This window comes from Leuciscus leuciscus (genome assembly GCF_965113295.1).
Source record: "Leuciscus leuciscus genome assembly, chromosome: 13".
Classification (NCBI taxonomy): Eukaryota; Metazoa; Chordata; class Actinopteri; order Cypriniformes; family Leuciscidae; genus Leuciscus; species Leuciscus leuciscus.
In genome coordinates this window covers 20,081,983-20,088,906 of record NC_138737.1, presented here as the reverse complement: position 1 = coordinate 20,088,906, position 6,924 = coordinate 20,081,983, and the positions used below count along the sequence as shown (strand labels likewise).

Here is a 6,924-nt window from a genome sequence, read left to right as displayed (position 1 = left end):
AAAATAAAAAAACCCGATAAAAATCTGTTATCCAGCATGCTTTAGTTAAAGGAGTAAACTCACCGCTGAATGCGGTTGCACACCATGTGCGTTGTTAAACTCACCGCTGATGAACGCGCTAAACCTTTGACATCAGATTGCGAGGGTTTTTAAACATCAAAAACCAGTTGGAGAGCCAGATAAAAATGATCGGGGGTCCGCCATTTGACTCGTCCTGGCATAATTTAGATCGATCATTAAATTGAGTGTTGTTAAACTCACCGCTGAATGCGGTTGCACACCATGTGCGTTGTTAAACTCACCACTGATGAACGCGCTAAACTTTTGATATCAGATTGCGAGAGTTTTAAAACATCAAAAACCAGTTGGAGAGCCAGATAAAAATTATCTGGGGGCCGCCATTTGACTCGCCCTGGCATAGATCGTTTTTTTGTAGCCTATTCATTTTTATTTTTGTAGTATAGTCTTGTTGTAATGGCAGACAACATGTTGTGGTGTGCTTACCCAAGACGTCAAATTTCAACGTTGAACGTCCCAGGTTCAATCTATAGGACTACCCTGCTCGTTGAAAAATGACGCCAAGGGTATACCCAGTGCGTTAAAAAATGACGCCAGGGTTCCTGGACCATGCGTCAGACATTTGACGTGTAGGGAGTGAGACTGTGTTGAATATTAGTGTCACATTATTTTTAACCTCCTTTTTTGTTCATTTTTATTATTATTTTCACAAAAACCTAAGAATATATATTTGTAAACAGCTTTTGTCAATAAATAGCATACAAAAGAACTAAATTAAATTATGCCAGATTACATTTTTATACTTACAAATCCTAAATTCTGTCCAAAAATGCTGAGATCCATAGAAAGAAAGACTGAAATCGATGATTTTAGCCCATTTCAGCTTGTCTGTAGTGAAGGAGTCCCTGTTTGAGACAAATACACAGTAAGAAACATGCAAGAAATCACTGTGTGATGATCGTTCTCCTTCCTACAGTAGTTAACCCACCTGTGCGCTGATATTAGGACATTCCTGGTCAGGTGGGACTGCAATGGTAGAGTCTTCTGCCTAATAAAATATCAAAATAATGCAAAAATATAAACTTAAGTTGTTTAGAATGCTAGATTTGGTATGAATGAATTAGTGAGTTTTACTGCAGTGCTTACCTGGATACATTTAATCTGGTGAGACTGAACATAGAAAATGGTCCATCTTCTGATTGGTTCATTTGCTGTGAAATAAATATAATGTTAGACATGATGCAAAGGTCACTTATTTGATATAAAGTTAGCCAATTTTATAGAGATTTTATAAGATATTGTAAGCTACCTAGTCTGCACCAGTAGCTCCAAAGCAATTTTCACATATTGCTAATCATTTCAGCAAACTTATCTCAAAATATATCACAAATGGCCTAAAGTTACCTCTGGAATCTTGCTAGACGTCACTGGCGCGAATTGGCGCTTTATTGCAGTTGCCTTTAAACACATACAAAAATGGAAGTAAATATTAAATTCCATAAAAAAAAAAAAAACTATAATATGTTATAGTTTGCAAACTAATGCTAAAACTATAAAGGTTCTCATCAGTAGGCCAACATTATCTACAACCAAAACAGAATTTCACATTAGTTTATTCACATTTATTGTTAATGTAAACGCGTTGCTCGTTGGCATATTTTAACTCGACAATTCAATAATCTAACAAAGTGTGTAAAATGAAACGTTAGGTCAGTTTACCGTGGTAAAGTTCGTTACCGCCATGTTGACGACGTTAGGCTAACGAACGTTATAACACATAGGTTAAACTGGGCAAAATCATGTCAACACACACAGAAGGTTTTTTTTTTTTTTTTTTTTTTTTACCTTGCTTGCTGATCTTGTCACGGGGTGACAAATAAGCCCGGGACTATCCCTGTTAGAGAAATGTCCCCGCTGAGATTTGGGAAGCGAAACACCGTCCCAAAGCCTGGGTGAGTGCCTGTCGCTATGGTAACCTAGTGGCGGATTGACAGCAGGTGTGGGTAATTTGCGCTGAGCGTTTGAATGGGGCCACACTAGCTCATGAGAGTATAAAAAGTCAGAGGAAGAGAAAGTGAGGGTTGTTCTTCCCCTGTTTGTGGTGTTCTTTCCCCGCTTGGATGTGACTTGTTCCTGTTGGGAAGTGTTCTCTGAAGTGTGTCGTTGAGGGCTTGTTGCGAGGAAAAAGGAATATCGTGTGTATGAGGAATTGAAGGCGGAAAGAGAGAGGGAAAGAGGAAAGCACATCGTCTGGATGGGAGAGTGAAGATAAGTAATTGATTATTGAATCTCCTATTGCACGTTTGATACTGAGATAGATGTGGGTTGAAGTGCTTGGAGTGCGCTGTATGAATAACACTGAGTGAAGTAAACTGATTCTCTGCCGTTCTTATCTCCTCCTTCCGTTCGGATGGTGAAGCGAATCCAGTTCATGTCTATGAAGAAGTGTTTAGAACTTCCTTTCTCACACCGCCGATCCTTCGCTCTTTAGATCGAGACCCAGGGTGAGTGCTGGTCTTAATTACACTTTAACGAGTGGATTTGTGGTGTTCGAATTGACGTTCCTATTGGAGTGAAATTGCTGTGGGTGTGTGGAAGATTGCTTTCAACTGCCGTGCACTCGCCCAAGAGTCAGGCTGGTATATTGTACATCATCAGAGCCTGGAGAGATCGAGTATGCCCAACAGAGGAAAGGGTTTGAAAAGACAGTTGTTGTGAAGTCTCTGTTTTCCCCACGACACCTGTGAGAACATTATATTGCTGTGTGAAGTTATGATTCTGTCTGCCCTAGAGAAAACCCAGCTCAGTCGGTGACTGTGAGTTCGCTACAGCCTCGAAGTCCACCTGTACGGTGTGAAGTTCCTGCCTTCCCCACGACACCTGTGAGAACATTATATTGCTGTGTGAAGTTATGATTCTGTCTGCCCTAGAGAAAACCCAGCTCAGTCTGTGACTGAGTTTGCTACAGCCTCGAAGCCCACCTGTACGGTGTGAAGTTCCTGCCTTCTCCACGACACATGAACATTATATTGCTGTGTGAAGTTATGATTCTGTCTGCCCTAGAGAAAACCCAGCTCAGTCTGTGACTGTGAGTTCGCTACAGCCTTGAAGCCCACCTGTACGGTGTGAAGTCCCTGTCTTCCCCACGACACCTGTGAGAACATTATATTGCTGTGCGAAGTTATGATTCTGTCTGTTCTAGAGAAAGCCCAGCTCAGTCTGTGACTGTGAGTTCGCTACAGCCTTGAAGCCCACCTGTATGGTGTGAAGTTCCTGTCTTCCCCACGACACATGTGAGAAACATATTGCTGTGTGAAGTTATGATTCTTATGAAGGTTATGAGCAGCTCAGTCACAGACTGAGCTGGGTTTTCTCTAGGGCAGACAGAATCATAACTTCACACAGCAATATAATGTTCTCACAGGTGTCGTGGGGAAGGCAGGAACTTCACACCGTACAGGTGGACTTCTAGAGAAAGCCCAGCTCAGTCTGTGACTGTGAGTTCGCTACAGCCTTGAAGCCCACCTGTATGGTGTGAAGTTCCTGTCTTCCCCACGACACATGTGAGAAACATTATATTGCTGTGTGAAGTTATGATTCTGTCTGCCCTAGAGAAAACCCAGCTCAGTCGGTGACTGTGAGTTCGCTACAGCCTCGAAGTCCACCTGTACGGTGTGAAGTTCCTGCCTTCCCCACGACACCTGTGAGAACATTATATTGCTGTGTGAAGTTATGATTCTGTCTGCCCTAGAGAAAACCCAGCTCAGTCTGTGACTGTGAGTTCGCTACAGCCTTGAAGCCCACCTGTATGGTGTGAAGTTCCTGTCTTCCCCACGACACATGTGAGAAACACTATATCGTTGTGTGAAGTTATGATTTTGTCTGTCCTAGAGAAAGCCCAGTTCAGTCTGTGACCGTGAGTTCGCTACAGCCCTGAAGCCACCGGTACGGTGTGAAGTCCCCGTCTTTCCTACGACACACGTGAGCCGTTCTACCTGTGACCGTGAGTCCGCTACAGCCCTGAAGTCCATCTGTAGGGTGCGAAGTACTCACCCGTCCAAGACACCCGTGAGAGTTGTACACCGCTCCTGAGCTTGCCCCCTTCTGCCCTAGGGGAAGTCTCGTACGGTGTTTACGGAGGACCTGCTGCAGTCCTACCTGTCCACTTCTTACCGTTGTAATTGCCCTTGGTGTAGAAGAAGGAGTTCGGTCAACCTACTTACCGTAAGATACCTACCTGCACATTATCGACTGCTGTGAGCTGTCCCCCACGTGAAAGAGGAGAGGAGGCTTCGACCATCCGTTCATCGGAGAACTCACCTGTTCACCACCTCCCATTGGGAACCTGATACCAGCTTGGAAGAAGGAGCTCGGTCAACCTACTTACCGTAAGATACCTACCTGCACATTATTGACTGCTGTGAACTGTTCCCCACGTGAAAGAGGAGAGGAAGCTTTGACCATCCGCTCATCGGAGAACTTATCTGTTTCACCTCCTCCCATTGTGAATCTGATACCAGCGTGGAAGAAGGAGCTCGGTCAATCTACCTACCGTAAGATACTTACCTGCCCATCATCGACTGCCGTGAACTGTCCCCTACGCGAAAGAGGAGAGGAAGCTTTGACCATCCGCTCATCGGAGAACTCACCCGTCCATTACCTCCCACCGTGCACCTGATACCAGCCTGGGAGAAGGAACGTTGACAACCTACCGTAAGATACTTACCTGCCTATTATTGACTGCTGGGAACTGTTCCCCTCACGTGCAAGAGGAAGGGAAACTTGGATCATCTACCCACCTGTGAGAAACTCACCTGTCCAATACTTACCTGTCCAGCACTCCTTACTGGGAATCGCCGCCTGTGGGGAAGGGTGTGTCTGCTTGCCCCGCTTTGGATCCTCCCTGGACGAGGGAGAGGAGAAGACTTTTAGATTAGGATTATCAATTATTTTATTCTCAATAAAATTGTTACTTTTATTCTCTGTCTCTGGTCTCGTCTCTGGCACGCTCCTCAAAGTGTTCTTGGTCTAGGGGTGGGTGTAGTCTGGTTCGGCCCATCCCGACCTGTGACAGAAATTTGGCGTAGTCGGCAGGGTTACACTTTGAGTTGAGCGACCAGAGTCGGTGATGGCAGAGGGGGAAGAACCTGGGGCTCGGCCACCTGTCATGCCGATTTTCATGGGTGCCCCGTGGGCCCCGAGGTATGGAGGCTCGGGGTCTGAAATGAGTCTGTCTGAGTGGAAAATCCAGGTAGAGTACTTGGCGGGACTCCAAGGTCTGAACGCCATACAGAGGGTCCAGTTTGTGCTGAATTCCCTGGAAGGGGATGCAAGAAGGGAAGTCCAAGCAGCACCAGAAGCTAATCGAGCGACAATCCAGGCGATTTTCGACTTCCTCACTGGGCAATATGGGGATACCACCCCGGTAGCAGTACTGAGGGCGAAGTTCTTTAATTCCCGTCAAGGCCCTCGACAATCCGTTCGGGCATTCACCTTACAACTGCGGGAGCAGTATTCTAGGCTGACGGGGAGACAAGATCATGGCCTGGGGGGCGAAGAGGTCCTGTTGCGGGACCAATTTGTGCTGGGACTACGGGAGGGCCCAGTTCGCCAGAGTTTGCGGGTACAACTGAGGAGAGAGCCGAATTTGACTTTCGAAGAGCTCCGACGGGAAGCTTTGGCCCTTGAGCATGACCAGGCGGAGCATGCCGGTGTCCCCAGCTGTCTGGCTACGAACGTTGTTGATCCTCCTCCGGCCCCGGCGGCGCCCGATTGGAAGCAGGTCTTCCGGGAGGAATTAAAGAGGGATGTCCGTGAGCAAATGTCTGAGTTATCCAAATCTGTGAGGGAAGAACTACGTCGAGAACGGCCCCAGTTCCCTTCTCACTCTCGAGAGCGGGCCTACTCCGATGGGGGTCGCCCGTTCGAACATCGTCCTCCCCGGTCAGTGGGCTCTCGATTTCAGTGGGATGTACATGGGCGTCCCATCTGTAACGGCTGTGGAGAACCGGGGCACTACGTTCGCCAGTGTTCTGCTCGACGGGCATCCCAAGGGGGTTTTTAGAGTCTCCGGCCACTGTGGGTCAAGTGGTCGGGACCCCCTTGTCAGACCCCCCTCCTTCGATATCTTCTCAGAGCTGCCTGGTAGGCCGTTGTCCGGTGGTTGTGGTCCAGGTAAATGGCCAGAAAATACGGTGTCTCTTGGATACGGGTTCCCAAATGACCCTATTTTCAGAAAGCTTGGCCCAGGAGCTGTTTGGTTCCGGAAGCCAACTCCCTGCAGAGGCCCCCTGGCTGACGCTCCGTGGAGCGAACGGGCTGGACATCCCGTATGTGGGATACTTGGTGACCGATTTACAGATCCATGGAGTTCTAGTACCTCAGAAGGGGGTAGTGGTCGTCCGAGACCCGTGTTTGGGGTCCCATCGTGCACTGATCGGAATGAATGTCATTTCGGACTGTTGGGAGGAGCTGTTTCGAAGTGCACCGGCACGAGCAGCCGCAACACCTGCCGGCCGAGAGTGGGACCGCATCAGGGCTGATTGCCGTCGGATATGTCTGGCCGAACAACAGCATGACCGAGAGAGTATGGGAAGAATGGTTTGCCGTTACGCCCTGTCTATTCCAGCTCAAAGCGAGGCTGTGGTCCGAGTTAGGCTTCCCCCTCGACGTTACCATCCACACGAATGGGTCCTGGTGGAACCCCATGACGAGGGTCCCAAGGTAGAGGTAGCTCGAGGGCTAACCACTGTCCGAGGGGGCAGGATCCTCGTTCGAGTCCGGAACACAAACCCTTTTCCGGTGCTTTTATACCGTCATCAGCGTTTGGCCCGAGTGACCTCAGTGAAGCCACAGCAGGTTCATGAGCAGGGGGAAGTGAGTTTTGAGCGGGTGAGTCCAACGGTG

The 6,924-nt window shown here is 47.9% G+C and overlaps 1 long non-coding RNA gene across 2 annotated transcripts; it reads right to left on the bottom strand.

The window, feature by feature from the left end:
• Window positions 1-826: 826 nt before the first annotated feature.
• On the bottom strand, window positions 827-1,755 carry LOC309513578. Of its 2 annotated transcripts, XR_014211481.1 has the most exons (4): window positions 1,423-1,755; window positions 1,165-1,229; window positions 1,007-1,066; window positions 827-923 (listed from the first exon to the last, which is right to left on the bottom strand). It is a non-coding gene; the product is annotated as an uncharacterized lncRNA (long non-coding RNA). The 2 variants fall into 2 exon arrangements; XR_014211480.1 differs by having other exon boundaries at window positions 1,165-1,755.
• Between the last annotated feature and the right edge of the window lie 5,169 nt (window positions 1,756-6,924).